Below are 14868 nucleotides of genomic sequence, written 5' to 3'. Positions count from 1 at the left end.
CTCCGAAACAGAACCGTTAGTGTCGAAGGAAAGGAAAGCAAAATTACCTCGTGTCCACGGGCATCACTGGGTAGTTTGGTGTCTTGGGTAAAGTTGTCCCTGGCACAGGAGGTGAACTCATCTACAATGCCAAAATCTTTTTTTTTTAAGATTTATTTATTTGAAAGTCAGAGTTACACAGAGAGAGGAGAGGCGGGGGGGGGGTCTTCCATCCGCTGGTTCACTCCCCATTTGGCCGCAACGGCCAGAGCTGGGCTGATCCAAAGCCAGGAGCCTGAAGCTTGTTTCCAGGTCTCCCACATGGATGCAGGGCCCCAAGGACTTGGGCCATCTTCTACTGCTTTCCCAGGCCACAACAGAGAGCTGGATCGGAAGAGGAGCAGCCGGGTCTTGAACCGGCACCCATATGGGATGCTGCACTGCAGGCCAGGGCGTTAGCCCTCTGTGCCACAGCGCTGGCCCCACCAACATCTTAAGCTGGGGAGATGCTGCCTGCAGTGATGGCTTCTCCAGATGTGAGCCTCTGTACATAGCTACAACCTTGTCCACAAGGATCGTGTGTGGCAGAACTGTTGAGGCTCCCCACGGGTCACCCAGAACACGTCGGCTTTGGAAGTGAAGGTAAAAGAGGTCAAGAGACTGCTGGAATAGGCATGAACAGAACATGTTAGCCAAATGTACACAAGCAAACGATGCGCCAGCAGTTGATTGAATAGCATCAGTAATTTTGATAATATTAGCTACTGACAGGAACACAGCATTAAGGTTGTAGTAATCCTGCACCTGAGGTGCCTCCCACTACCTTCTCCCCCCAACCCCCACATTTAAGAACAGGCAAGGTCAGGATGTCAAATGGGGAAATGGTGGGGACAGTCACCCCTTTATTAGTTTGGTTTCCTATGAGCTTTTGAAGACCCTGTTGTAACCTGTGTTGGGCCATGTTGACTATTTTAATTAGGGGCCCATGAGGTCTTATTTTATCAAGTCTGCTTCTAAGTGTTGAAGAGTTTACCTTCTGATTTATTGTGTTCCAGGATCTGTGCTCCAACAAGGGATGTCCTACGGTAGTGGGCACAGCTATGATTATAGAAATTTAGGCAAGTCTACTTTTTTTTAAAAAAGATTTATTTTATTTGTTTGAAAGAGTTACAGAGAGAAGTAGAGACAGAGAGGTCTTCCATCCGCTGGTTCACTCCCCACATGGCCTCAACGGCCAGAGCTGCACTGAGCCGAAGCCAGGAGCTTCTTCCAGGTCTCCTACGTGGGTGCAGGGGCCCAAGCAGTTGGGCCATCTTCTACTGCTTTCCCAGGCCATAGCAGAGAGCTGGATCGGAAGTGGAACAGCTGGGACTAGAACTGGCGCCCACATGGGATGCTGGCGCTTCAGGCCAGGGCTTTAATCCACTGCACCACAGCGCCGGCCCTGCAAGTCTACGTTTAAAATGAAACTTGTCTAATTTTTCCTCTACTTTCTGTGTACTCACTTTGTAAGATTATAGGAGGCATACTGTTTAAACTTAATGGAATCCATGGCTGTAACTATAATTTTGAACCCCAACATAGATTAAGTGCAAAGTTTCCTTTTGCTACATTTAGCAGGTGTCTTTAACATTTTAACATCTTGAAAGGCACAAAAGCCAATCACTGCTCTTTTTATTTTTACTCTATAAATTCTAATATAACTTAGTACTTAAGTTTTGGCTTTACAATTGAACCAAATTATGGAACTTTGTTATAATTTATATATTTAATTTATATAAATTAGTATATACTTACATACAGTATTCAATAGCTGTATGTAATTTAGCTGAATACCTGTTGTTGTCTCCCAGTGTATGTGGGGGTTCATTTTTGCTTGTTTATTTTTAAATCTTTAGTTGTCTGAGAGACAGAGAAGAGTGCACGCCCAGCTGCTGATTCATCTCCCAACAGCCAGGGCTGGGCTAGGCCAAGGCTGGGAGCTGGGGGGCAGGAGCCCAACCGCTGGCGCCATCATCGGTGCCTCTCATGGTCTGCAGCATCAGGAGTTCCTCAAGGGCCAGACGCAGAATCAAACACAAGCACCGACTGCAGTGTGGGGTGCAGGTGCCCTGCCTGGCATCCTTCCCGCGAGGCCAGATGCCCGCCCCCTGGGTTTGCTTGAAAGGGTTAAACAATCTAGAATCAGCGTATGTTTGCTGGGCCTGGCATTTGTTCAGCACACAGGTTTAAATGTCCTTTTCTTACCTCCCCTCCTGAGGTGGGTTCACAGGCACCTAAAGCAACAATGTTGTTGTTTTTTTTCCTTTTTGTTGGTTTTTTTAGGCTTTTAGCTGCCTGGAACCTCAGCCTTTAATTTCCGTCCTTGAAGTGCCTACCTAAAATCTCAAAGCTGCCCAAAGAACTTAATGTTTCCTTTAAGGTTATTTTTCAAATTCTCACAACCAGAATGCAGACATTGAGAAGTGGGCCAGTGTAGTCTCAGCAGGCTGAGTTCGAATCCAGAGCTGCGTTAACATGTAGCCCTTGTGACAGGCCCACAGGGAGACTGGGGAGGCTCACTGGTGCGGCGGTAACCATCCTGTATTTATTTTTTCCACGTGCATCTTTCTCGTCACATTGCTTACTTTCTGCACCTCTCAAGTCTTGTGGCCTTGTTATTGTGTCTTTTGTCAATGCCTTTTACAGGGAAGGCTTTATGCTCTAATGCAGTCTATTTAAAGCAGTGCCTGCCCAGCACAAAGGTAGGCTCCCAGAAAATGCTATGTGATAAGTGCCTTGGGTCTTCCTAGATCTTCAGCAACAGGCTCTAATGCACCTGACTGGTCCAACACTAATGAACACACTTTCCAAGCACCAGTGACCTTCAAAGTCATGGTTGTAACCTTTTTTTTTTTTTTTAAAGAATTATTTATTTTTGTTTATTTATTTGAAGGGCAAGCAAACAGACGGGGAGAGACAGAAAGAGATCTTTCATCTGCTGGTTCACTCGCCTAAATGGCCCCAAGAGCCAAGGTTAAGCCAGGACGAAGCCAGGAATTCCAACCAGGTCTCCCACAAGGGTGGCAGGGCCCAAATACTTGAGTATTAGCAGAGAGCCGACTTGGAAGCGGAACAACAGACTCACACCAGCAGTCTGGTGTTGCATGCAGCAGCTTAAGCCGCGTGCCCCAGCGCTGGCCCCAGGGAAAGCGAGAGCCGCTGTACCTCGCCAGGGGACCCGGTACTAGAGGTGACGCTGAGGACTCAGGGAGTCTGGGCTCACTGAGCAGAGCCCCACCTCTCCACCAGGCGAGGTGCCTTGTGTCAGTTCGAGTCCCGGCTGCTCCACTTCCGATCCAGCTCTCTGCTGTGGCCTGGGAAAGCAGTGGAAGATGGCCCAAGTGCTTGGGCCCCTGCACCCACGTGGGAGACCTGGAAACAAGCTTCAGGCTCCTGGCTTTGGATTGGCCCAGCTCCAGCCATTGTGGCCATTTAAGGAGTGAACCAGCGGGTGGGATGATCTCTCTCTCTGCCTCTGCAACTCTGCCTTTCAAATAAATAAATCTTTACAAAAAAAATTAATAAACCACATGCTGGGCGTGAAAACCCAGAGTCATACGCTAATGGAACCAAGAGGTTAGCGACAACCCAGGATGGTGTTCAGGATGTGGACCTCGCGGGAGGCCCGTAGGTCTCTGGGGACGCACCTGCAGCAGGTGGTTCTCCCCAGGGCTCCCTGTGTCAGCACTTTCTCTACTGCCGGCGTGCCTGTGATCTGTCCCCTCCACGCTCTACCATTGCTGGTGCAGCTGCACCATCCTGGATGTGCGCCTCCGAACTGAGCTGAATGAGCCTTATCCTCTGGACAGTGTGTTGCCATGGGTACTTCGTTATAGTAACAAAAAGCTAATCTAGTGCTCATCACATAATTAGCACTCACCCAGTAAGATTCTGTTAAAAACCACACCCACAGTCAACACTGCTCTAATCTCCCACTAAAGGCTATAGTATGGCTAAAACAAATTCTTCAAGAAGTAGTAACACTTTTTTCAAAAGTCACAGAGAGTTCATTATATACAAAATAATTTTTATTAGAGACCAAAAATTTTATTAATACTATTTTTACTTCTTTGACAGCTTTAATTTTCAACAGTGTACAATTTACTGGAACCACTAGATGGCTAGATATTTGCACATAACCATTAGTCAAAAATAATTTCTAGGGCCCGGCACTGTGGCGTAGCAGGTAAAGCTGCTGTCTGCAGTGCCGGCATCCCATGTGGGCACCGGTTGGAGTCCCAGCTGCTCCACTTCCGGTCCAGCTCTCTGCTGTGACCTGAGAAAGCAGTAGAAGATGGCACAAGTCCTTGGGGCCCTGCATCCACGTGGGAGACCCGGAGGAAGCTCCTGGCTCCTGGCTTCGGATCAACTCAGCTCTGGCAGTTGCAGCCAATTGGGGAGTGAACCAGTGGGTGGAAGACTCTCTCTCTCTCTCTCTCTCTCTCTGGCTCTCCTTCTCTCTGTGTAACTCTGAGTTTCAAATAAATAAATACATAAATAAATCTTAAAAAAAAGAAAGGTAGAGTTACACAGAGAGGAGAGAGGTCTTCCATCTGGTAGTTCATTCCCCATATGGCTGCAAAGGCCAGGGCTGTGCCAGGAGTCAGGAGCTGCACCCAGGTCTTCCATGTGGGTGCAACAGCCCAGGAACTTGGGGCATCTTCAGTTGCTTTCCCAGGTGTATTAGGTGGGAACTGGATTGGAAGTGGAGCAGCCAGGATTTATTAAGATTTATTTATTTGAAAGAGTTACTGGCCGGTGCCGCGGCTCAATAGGCTAATCCTCCGCCTGCGGCACCAGCACCCCGGGGTTCTAGTCCCAGTCGGGGCGCTGAATTCTGTCCCGGTTGCCCCTCTTCCAGTCCAGCTCTCTGCTGTGGCCCGGGAAGTGCAGTGAAGGATGTGCAACTGTGCGGCTGGGGCCGTCCCTCACCTTGACCCCACTATGCCGATCACTCATACAGAGCGGGGCATGCAGGGGCAGCCGCAAGCCTAAATCTAGGCTTTTTGATTCTATTTTTCCTGGAACATCTTGAACCTTTTTTTTTTTTTTTTTTTGGACAGGTAGAGTTAGACAGTGAGAGAGAGAGACAGAGAGAAAGATCTTCCTTCCGTTGGTTCACCCCCCAAATGGCCGCTACGGCCGGCACTGCGCCCATCCAAAGCCAAAAACCAGGTGCTTCCTCCTGGTCTCCCATGCGGGTGCAGGGCGCAAGCACTTGGGCCATCCTCCACTGCCTTCCCGGGCCAGAGCAGAGAGCTAGACTGGAAGAGGAGCAACTGGGACAGAATCTGGCACCCCAACTGGGACTAGAACTCAGGGTGCTGGTGCCGCAGGCAGAGGATTAGCCAAGTGAGCCATGGCGCCAGCCTCCTGGAACCTTTTGATCTACCCTGGTACCTGCTGGTGCCATCCTCTTTGGGCAACACAGTGTGCAAAGCTGATCTTTCTGACCCCAGAAGATCACCTTCCAATACCCTGGCGTGAAGCCCTGTCGGAGCCCAAGCTCTCATTAAACTGTATGCAAACGGACACGAGAACCCAGTCTGTAAGTGCAGCCTTGGGAGTGGAGAGCTCTTGTGAGGAGCTGGACTTTAAATGGAGCAGCTGGGACTCAAATCGCAGCCCGCCAGGAATGCTGATGTCACAGCTGGTGGCTTTACAGGCTTGCCACAAAGCTGGTCCCCCATCCCTTGCTTTTTTAAAGGTAAAGTTGTACGAATCCACTAGGGAGGGCGGCTGTGCATGCTGCTTTTTGCTGGGAAGAGAAAAATGGTGAATTTTTTTCCCCAGTCCCTATTGTGCACCTATTTGAGTGTCACAACTTTTATTAACAGTAATTTTGCGGCGCCGGCACACCGGGTTCTAGTCCCGGTTGGGGCGCCGGATTCTGTCCCGGTTGCCCCTCTTCCAGGCCAGCTCTCTGCTATGGCCAGGGAGTGCAGTGGAGGATGGCCCAGGTGCTTGGGCCCTGCACCCCATGGGAGACCAGGAAAAGCACCTGGATCCTGGCTCCTGCCATCGGATCAGCGCGGTGCGCCGGCTGCAGCGGCGGCCATTGGAGGGTGAACCAATGGCAAAGGAAGACCTTTCTCTCTGTCTCTCTCACTGTCCACTCTGCCTGTCAAAAAAAAAAAAAAAAAAAAAAAACAGTAATTTTGAGGGTCGGCACTGTCAGCAGGTTGAAGCCCTGGCCTGAAGCACTGGTATCCCATATGGGAGCCAGCTTGAGTCCTGGCTGCTCCACTTCCGATCCAGCTCTCTGCTGTGGCCTGGGAAAGCAGTAGAAATGGTTCAAGCCCTTGGGCCCTTGCACCTGCGTGGGAGACATGGAAGAAGCTCCTGGCTCCTGGCTTCGGATTGGCACAGCTCTGGCCATTGTGGCCAACTGGGGAGTGAACCAGCGGATGGAAGACCTCTCTCTCTCTCTCTCTCTCTGTAATTATTTCAAATAAATTTAATAAAAGATTTATTTTATTTATTTGAAAAGCATAGCTACAGAGAGACAGAGGAATAGAGAGAGAGAGAAAGAGAGAGAGAGAGAGATCTTCTGTCCATTGGTTCATTTCCCAAATGGGCACAACAACCACAGCTATGCCTATCCGAAGCCGGGAGCCAAGAGTTTCTTCAAAGCCAAGCACTGGTCACAGAAGCCAGAACAAGCAAGTTTAACCTTACCAAGGAGGGCACTGAACACATTTCCCCAGCACTCGGTGTAAGCAGTCCTCATAGCTAGCATTCTTACAAGGCTGGCTTTTGAGTGGATGGTAGTTGTGCAACTGGTTAGAAACAGAGAGGACAGAAAGAATGACTGGAAATCATCCAGAGACAAAACAGAGCAACTCAGGTCAGGCCGCAGCTCGTGTCCAATCCTATGGGGGCACTCATTTGATGCAGTCGTTAGGTAGCCCCAGTAAGATGCCTGCAGCCTGTATCAGAGTGGCAGGTTCTGGGGCCTGTGCTGATGTGGACCAGGTAAAGCCGCCGCCTGCAGTGCCGGCATCCTCTATGGGCACCGGTTCAAGTCCCGGCTGCTCCACTTCCAATCCTATCTCTGCTGTGGCCTGGGAAAGCAGTGGAAGTTGGCCCAAGTCCTTGGGCCCCTGCTCCAACATGGGAGACCCAGAAGAAGCTCTTGGCTTCTAGCTTTTAATCAGCACAGCTCTGGCAATTTTGGTCATTTGGGGAGTGAATCAGCAGATGGAAAACCTCTTTCTCTCTCTCTCTCTCTCTCTCTCTGCTTCTGCCTCTCTTTAACTCTGCCTTTCAAATAAATAAATAAATAAATATTTTTTAAAAAGTGATGGAAAAGCTCTATCTCCCTGTCTTTGTAACCAATTTTTCAAATGAAATTGCAAGTAAGTGAAATGTTTAAAAATAATAACAAAATATGGCACAATTACTGTGGCACACAGGTTAAGCGTCGAGGAGCGAGCTGCAGGGGACATTTGACGCTGTTGGCTCTAGGGGAGAAGTGACCTTTCTGAGAAGCTCCATCCTGAGCCAAGTGCTCTGTTGTCCCAGCCCCAGGGTCACCTCGGCTTTCCAGCCACATCCTCCTCCCGCCTCTTCTGCCTCCCAATGCACTAATCCCCCTAAATGCAGAGAGAAAAATCACAGGAGGCCTCAAGGTCATGTCTACACTGCCAAAGGGAGCCAACATGCTGTCCAGAACACTGACGCGTGCCTGCGTTTCAGCCCGGGGCTGAGGGTGGGAGCATTGTAGCTGCAGAGAACCTGGGTCAGGCTCTCACTAGCTGGATCCTTCCTCCAGCCTCCTTCTCACCCTATGGAAGCTCATGACGTCCTGGGCCTTTCTTGCTTCCCATTACTCCAGCCTGGCCCCTTCTCCTGGCACCCTCTTCTTCCTCAGTGAACAGGGCCCCCTGGGCGGTTTGAAGTGCCCCGTGCCTCCATCAGCACCCACAGGCGGTGGCGGGAGAGAGGCATCTCCCCAGACTGAGTTGTCCCGAGCCCTTCCGGCCCCCGAGGCTGCAGCCCTACAGGCCCACGCACCGGGTCAGCCAGGGATGGTGCTGCTCTGCCTAGACCCTCCAGAGAGCTCCCCCAGCCTCCGATGTAGGAGCACAGTGTGTTGGAGGCAAAAAGATGAGGGTGTCCATGGAAACACTACCAGAAGCGAGCCCGAGACAGCTGCTTGTGCTCTTATCTGGAACCCGGTGAGCAGCAAGACGAGTAACTTAATATCGGGTTATAACCATGAATAAAACCCCACATGTGAGTGCATCCTCATACAAACAGATAACTGCATAAGCAGACGGATGGAGAAGAGACAAATACTCCTGAGAGAGAACCCAAGTAGTCAATGGCTGACTCCACTCCAGCAGGGGGAGCTACTGCCCCTCCCTGGCAGACGTGAACAGTGCTCTGGTGATAACCCGTGGTCAGCCACAGCTGTCATGCACCTGGATGCCAGGTGACAAGAAGCGACCTGATTTCTTTGGTTTTCTTTCCAAACTCTCCAACCCCAGTCCAAGCTACAAGAAGAGCCCCTGACAAGCTCTGTGTAGGGGACATTGGGTCATCCCTGGCCAGGCCTCCCCTAGAGTGGCAAGGTCAGAAAACCCAGGACAGGCTGAGAAAGCTCCCAGCCCCGAGGACAGGTGGACAACGGGCAGCTGGCACTCAGCTCTGGGTGCTTCTTTGCCAAAAGCAGTTGCCGGATGTGAATCCTGTTTGGCACAGGGTTCTCCCTGGGCTCGAAATAATTGTGTGTCTTTTCTGCTCTGATGCTCAGCAAACCGTATTCTGTCATTGTTGGTGATAGAGTGCCTCCAGCCAAAACAAAACAAAAGTGCTTAATCTTGAATTCATTTGGAAGGCAGAGTCACAGAGAGGCAGAGAGAGAGAGAGAGAGAGAGAGAGAGAGAGAGAGAGAAGAATTTCAGTCCGTTGGTTCACTCCCCAAATGGCTGCAATGGCAGCTGGGCCTCCTCTGGGTCTCCCATTTGGGTGCAGGGGCCCAAGCACTTGGGTCATCTTCCACTGCTTTCCCAGGCCATTAGCAGAGAGCTGGATGGGAAGTAGAGCAGCCGGGACTGGTACTGGCGCCCACATGGGATACCAGCACAGCAGGCAGCAGCTTTACCGGTTAAGCCACAACACGGACCCTGATTTTGACATATTGTGACATCTAAAACCTGCACTTTTAAAAATTAATGTGAGTGGCTGGCTTGTGGCTCAGTGGCTGTAAAGCCCTGGCCTGCAGTGCTGGCATCCCATATAATTGCTGGCCAAGTCTGGCTCTTCCACTTCCAATCCAGCTCCCTGCTATGGCCTAGGAAATCAGTAGAAGATGGCCCAAGTCCTTGGGCCCCTGCACCTGCGTGGGAGACCCAGAAGAAGTTCTTGGTTTCTGGCTTCTAATCAGCACAGCTCCGGCCATTTTGGTCATTTGGGGAGTGAATCAGCGGATAGAAGACCTATCTCTCTCTCTTTTTTTCTCTCTCCCTAACTCTGTCTTTCAAATAAATAAAACAAGTCTTTTTTTTTTTAATTAATGTGAGGCAATATCTACACATTCACAAAAGACCTTCAAAAACGTAATGGAAGATTCATTTTATGGAAAAGTCATATGTGACTTTTGAAATTTTTGAAGTGAAATAAGCTTACTGTGTTTTTTTTTTTAAGATTTATTTATTTATTTAAAAGTCAGAATTACAGAGAGGAGAGGCAGAGGGAGAGAGAGAGAGAGGTCTTCGATCTGCTGGTTCACTCCTCAACTGGCCCCAATAGCCAGAGCTGTGCCGGTCCAAAGGCAGGAGCCAGGAGCTTCTTCCTGGTCTCCGACGTGGGTGCAAGGGCCCAAGGACTTGGGCCATCTTCTGCTGCCTTCCCAGGCCATAGCAGAGAGCTGGATTGGAAGTGGAGCAGCCAGGTCTCAAGCTGGCTGCACCAGCCCCAGCTTACTATTTTTAAAAAGGAATTATTGGGGCTGGCCCAGTGGCCCAGTGGGTTAATGCCCTTCCCTGAGGCACCAGCATCCCATATGGGCACCGGTTCTAGTCCCAGCTGCTCCTCTTTTTTTTTTTTTTTTTTTGACAGGCAGAGTGGATAGTGAGAGAGAGAGACAGAGAGAAAGGTCTTCCTCTTGCCATTGGTTCACCCTCCAATGGCCAGCACGGCTGGCGTGCTGTGGCCGGAGCACCGCGCTGATCCGAAGGCAGGAGCCAGGTGCTTCTCCTGGTCTCCCATGGGGTGCAGGGCCCAAGCACTTGGGCCATTCTCCACTGTCTTCCCGGGCCACAGCACAGAGCTGGCCTGGAAGAGGGGCAACCGGAAAAGAATCTGGCGCCCCGACCGGGACTAGAACCCAGTGTGCCGGCGCTGCTAGGTGGAGGATTAGCCTATTGAGCCGCGGCGCCGGCCAGCTGCTCCTCTTTTGATCCAGCTCTCTGCTATGGCCTGGGAAAGCAGTAGAAGATATCCCATGTCCTTGGTCCCCTGCACCCATGTGCAAGGCACAGAAGAAGCTCCTGGCTCCTGTCTTTGGATCGGCACAGCTCCAGCCATTGTGCCCATCTGGGGAGTGAACCAGCGGATGGAAGACCTCTCTCTCTGTCTCTGCCTCTCCTCTCTCTGTGTAACTCTGACTTTCAAATAAATAAATAAATCTTTAAAAAAGGGAATTATTTATTTATTCAAAAGGTAGAGTGACAGTGAAAGAGAGAGACAAATCCTTCAATTACTGGTTGATTCCCCAAAACTGCTTGAGGTCCAGTTCTATGCCAAGCCAAGGTCAGGAACCAGAATTCCAACTGGGGCTCTGATGCGGGAGCAGTGGCCCACATATTGGGGCCGTCTTCCACTGCTTTCCCAGGCCTGTTAGCAGAGAGCTGGATCCGAAGCTGAGCAGCTGGGACTCAAACCGGCTCTCCACTATGGGATGCCATCATTGCAAGTGGCTGCTTACCCTGCTGTAGCACCACCGTGGCCCCTACACTTTAAATGCTAATTTCCATAAACTTATTGAAGTTCTCTCCTACCGATGTGAACTTGTCCTTGTTTAGAGACTTCGGAGAAGCAGGCCACGCCCTCAGCTCCTCTGACAGCCCTCATGTTCCTGGAGCTCCCATCCCTCCACAAGGGAGGGAAACCATGAAGAACTGAAGACAGGGGAGGGCGAGCCCGAGCGCGCAGGGGCGAGTGTGCGCTGGGCTGAGCCTTGCTGTCGCTCCTACAGAATGTCTGGGACCGGGGAATTCACAGGGGGAAGAGTCTGACTTGGGCTCCTGGGCTGCACCCTGGGGAGCCCCAAGCACATCAGCGCTCCCCACCAGGCCCTCTTGCTGCTCCTGGCCACAGTGGACAGCGGAAGGCAAGCATGTGCAGGTGGACGAGAGCAGAGCAAGCCAAGGAAGCGGAACTCGCCTTAGCACAAGCTTCCCTCTACCAGCCCAGTCCTGCCACAGCAAGAACTCACGTGCGGGGCAGGTGCTGGGGCACAGCGGGTTCCACTGCTGCTTAGGATGTGGGCATCCCAGATCAGAACACCTAGAGTCCTGTCCCACTGCTGCTTCCTGGCCAGCTTCCGGCCAGCCCCTGTGTGGGGGAGGTGAACTTGCAGCTGCAAGACTTCCCTCACCATATGGGTGCCGGTTCTAGACCCAGCCATTCCTCTTCTGATCTAGCTCTCTGCTATGGCCTGGGAGAGCAGTAGAAGATGGCCCAGGTCCTTGGGCCCCTGCACCCACATGCGAGACCCTGAAGAAGCTCCTGGCTTCGGATCAACGCAGCTCCGGCTGTTGTGGCCATCTGGGGAGTGAACCAGTGGGTGGAAGACCTCTTGCTCTCTCTCTGACTCTGTCAATGCTTCTCTGCAACTGTGGCTTTCAAATAAATTTTAAAAGAAAAAATGGAAGGAGGCCCTCGAGGGAGGGAGACTGGGGCAGGAGGTGGCAGAGGCAGCAGGGTGGGAGAGGGTGTGTGCGGGGAAGCCAGGGACAGAAGGGAGCTGGGCACCCCTGGGGCATCTGCTGTGGAGCGCAGGCGCTGGAAGAGATGGAGAAGCTGGGCACCACCCCTGCCTTTTGACAAGGCTGCACTTCTCTGTGTGTCCCGGTTCTGTTCTCCCCACGGGAAGACAAGGACCTGGGTGTCTCTCCCAACCCAGCCCAGGCCCTCTAGCCCCAAAGAACAAAATGCGGTCAAATGCCAAGTAGGTGTTTAGAGACAACTGGTCTACCCCGTGCTCCCTGGACTTGAGGGCTGTGAGTGCAGGAGAGAAGCAGAGGACCTGCGCTCCGGCCTGCCCGCCACACTGGCACTGGGTGTCCTGCAGTTCCCATAGTCACAGCAGCCGGTCGTCAGGGTCCCAGCCAAGGTGCGAGAGGCTGAGCTGGCCCAGGGCTCCAGAGGCCCTGTGTGGTGCTTTCTCCCCTTGCCCAGGCAGGGTTTCCACTGGTTCTGCGCCTTCCCTGCACCCTGGCATGGGTGCGTGTCAGGTCCCCGGAAAGAGAGGGAGAAGGAGCCAACCCCTGTGTTAACCCAGGGCTGGACTCGGCCAACATCAACACACACCCACGTGCATCCTCTGCAACTGCAGGTCATGCAAGCTGTGGCCTGGGAGGGGCGGGGAGGGAACACACCCACACTGGGGGAGGACAGGCCCCTCCTGCCCTACTGACGGCCCGGAGCAGGTATAAAAGGGCCCCGCGGTCAGAGCGGCTGTCCCTGCACCATGAAGCCTGCTGCTTGCCTGGCACTGCTCGGCTCTGCCTGGCTCCTGATCTCTCTTGCCAGTGGGTGCCAGCCACGGGCGCCTGGGCTGGGGGTGCTCTGGGGGCAGGGGCCAGCTTTCCAGGGCAGTGCTGGCTCCCAGGGCGGATGAAGGGGCGCACCTGCTGTGACCCATGCCTTCTGTTTCTCTTCAGGTTGTGACATCTGCCCAGCTGTGCAGACAGCTGTTTATGAATTTCTGTCAGGACCCTCTGATGAGTATATTTCCTATGTGCAAAATTACCAAAGTGACCCGCTAGTGCTGCAAAATGCCCTGGCGCTGAAGCAGTGCGTTGATGGGAAACTGACAGAGGAGGATAAGGGGCATGCGATCAGTGCCGTGGTGAGTCCAGCCAGGCCTGGCCCGACACCGGCTCCTTCCGGGGCCCTGGGGAGGGGCACTGTTCGTGCCCACCACAGCCGGGCCTGGGAATCTGTGGGAAGAACCTCCAGATGAGGATGCAGAGTTGTGGGCCGCCCCCCGCGGTGCGAGAAAGGACAGGGAGGGCGACTGCTTGGACCCGGAGCCCTGGGCTCCATGGCTGTTCAGCTCCCCCAGGCAGGCCCGAGACCCTCCAGGGCCGCTGTCCCCACGGCAGCCCCGCTTGTGTCAGACCTCAGCTCTGGCCTCCCTGACCACAACCTGTCCAGCGCCCGAGCCCGAATCTTCTTCAAGATGTTGCCTTGGGTGCTGCCTGCCTTCGAATCTCACTTCCTCACCCTGACCCCTCGGGTGCCCTCCTCCACCCCCAGACCTCATGTTTCCTTCTCCCTGGACCCCTAAGGGCCATCTGGGGCTCCCGAGCCTGGAACCAGGCCTCCAACAGCCCCTCCTGTCCTCCCAGGCCTGGCGACACCTGGGGAAGAGCAGAGGGAACCCTGACTACAGGTGCAGCGTGGGCGGGATGGGCACTAGGTTGAAAGCTTACGAGAGATAGACAGGGCCAGGGGACTGGGGTCAGTGCATTCCTGAAGGCCCCTAGTGCCCCTGCCGCCTTGCCAGGCCTTCTGTGTAGCCCCTGCCTGTCCCAGCCTCACCTGCACCCCCCACAGAGAACCTCCCCCTCATTCCTCATCAAGGGAGGGATTTTTACGAGAGATTCCCAGGCACCCGGGTGCAGGAGAGCATCTGCCTTTAGCTGCCCAGATCCAGTGCCAGGCTACAGCTCCTCCCCAGGAAGTGCCCTGTGCCTGCGCCCTGCAGGTGTCTCTAGGCCCCGGCCTCACCAGGTGTCCCGACTTCTCTTTGCAGAATAAAATCTTCTCAGATCCTCTTTGTTAAGGGAGCCCTCCCGGCCAGAAGACCCAGGGCCACCCCGCGCCTACGTGGTCAGCAGGTGCAGCCCAGGCGCTGCCGGCCTCTCATTGAAGGAGGCAACAATAAAAGCTCACATTGCACAGAGTCTGCTCAGTGCTGGACCGGACACCGGGCGTGGGTGTGGGAGGCGGGCGGTGCAGCGGGGCCGGCTGCCGTGACTGCCAGTGGTGGCTGGATCCAGGGCTGTCTGTGTTGTTCCTGCAGGGGTGCAGTGTGGGGCGGGGCAGGTGGGGGTGCGATCTCTGTCACCGTGGCCACGATCCGCAGGACACACGCATCACAACCAGGCGTAGCCGGCCAGCCACCTTCAGAGCAGCAGTGAGTCCCAGCGTCACCGTGAGCACACTGCGGCTCAGAGCCGGGGCACGTGCCCAACACTGCACAGCAGCTGCCACTCTGCTGCCCTGCCCTCTGCAGGGAGACCAGCTTGGATGCTCAGTGTGAGGCCGTGCATGGTGGCAGTGGTGCCCACCTGTAGATGCATATGAGACCTCCCACCTCCAGGCCCAAGGGACATAAGGGGTGGGAAGGGTCCCTGACTGGACAAAAAGACCTAAAGCCCAGAGGGCATGAACGCCCCTGGCCATGATCCAGAAATCCTCTCTTGTGCCTCAGCTGGTCCCAGTGCCAACCCCCAACTGTGGACGCAGCTGTGACCCCGCAAACACACCCCGCGTGGGGTCTCCCGCACAGTGGGCCCAGGGTCTGGGTGTCTGTGGTGGCTCAGCCCTGTGGTCATGATGCTGCCGCCTGACTCAGGCCCCCCGCACGCCTGTCTGTGCCCTCTGGGC

The 14868-nt window shown here is 53.6% G+C and overlaps 1 long non-coding RNA gene across 1 annotated transcript; it reads left to right on the top strand.

The window, feature by feature from the left end:
* Positions 1–12722: 12722 nt before the first annotated feature.
* LOC138846739 (uncharacterized) lies at positions 12723–14145 on the top strand. The gene is made up of 3 exons (XR_011384277.1): positions 12723–12782; positions 12915–13102; positions 14012–14145. It is a non-coding gene; the product is annotated as an uncharacterized lncRNA (long non-coding RNA).
* Positions 14146–14868: the final 723 nt, after the last annotated feature.

This window comes from Oryctolagus cuniculus, chromosome 18 (genome assembly GCF_964237555.1).
Source record: "Oryctolagus cuniculus chromosome 18, mOryCun1.1, whole genome shotgun sequence".
Classification (NCBI taxonomy): domain Eukaryota; kingdom Metazoa; phylum Chordata; class Mammalia; order Lagomorpha; family Leporidae; genus Oryctolagus; species Oryctolagus cuniculus.
The sequence above is the reverse complement of the archived record's forward strand: the minus strand, read 5'-3'. Positions and strand labels throughout refer to the sequence as shown.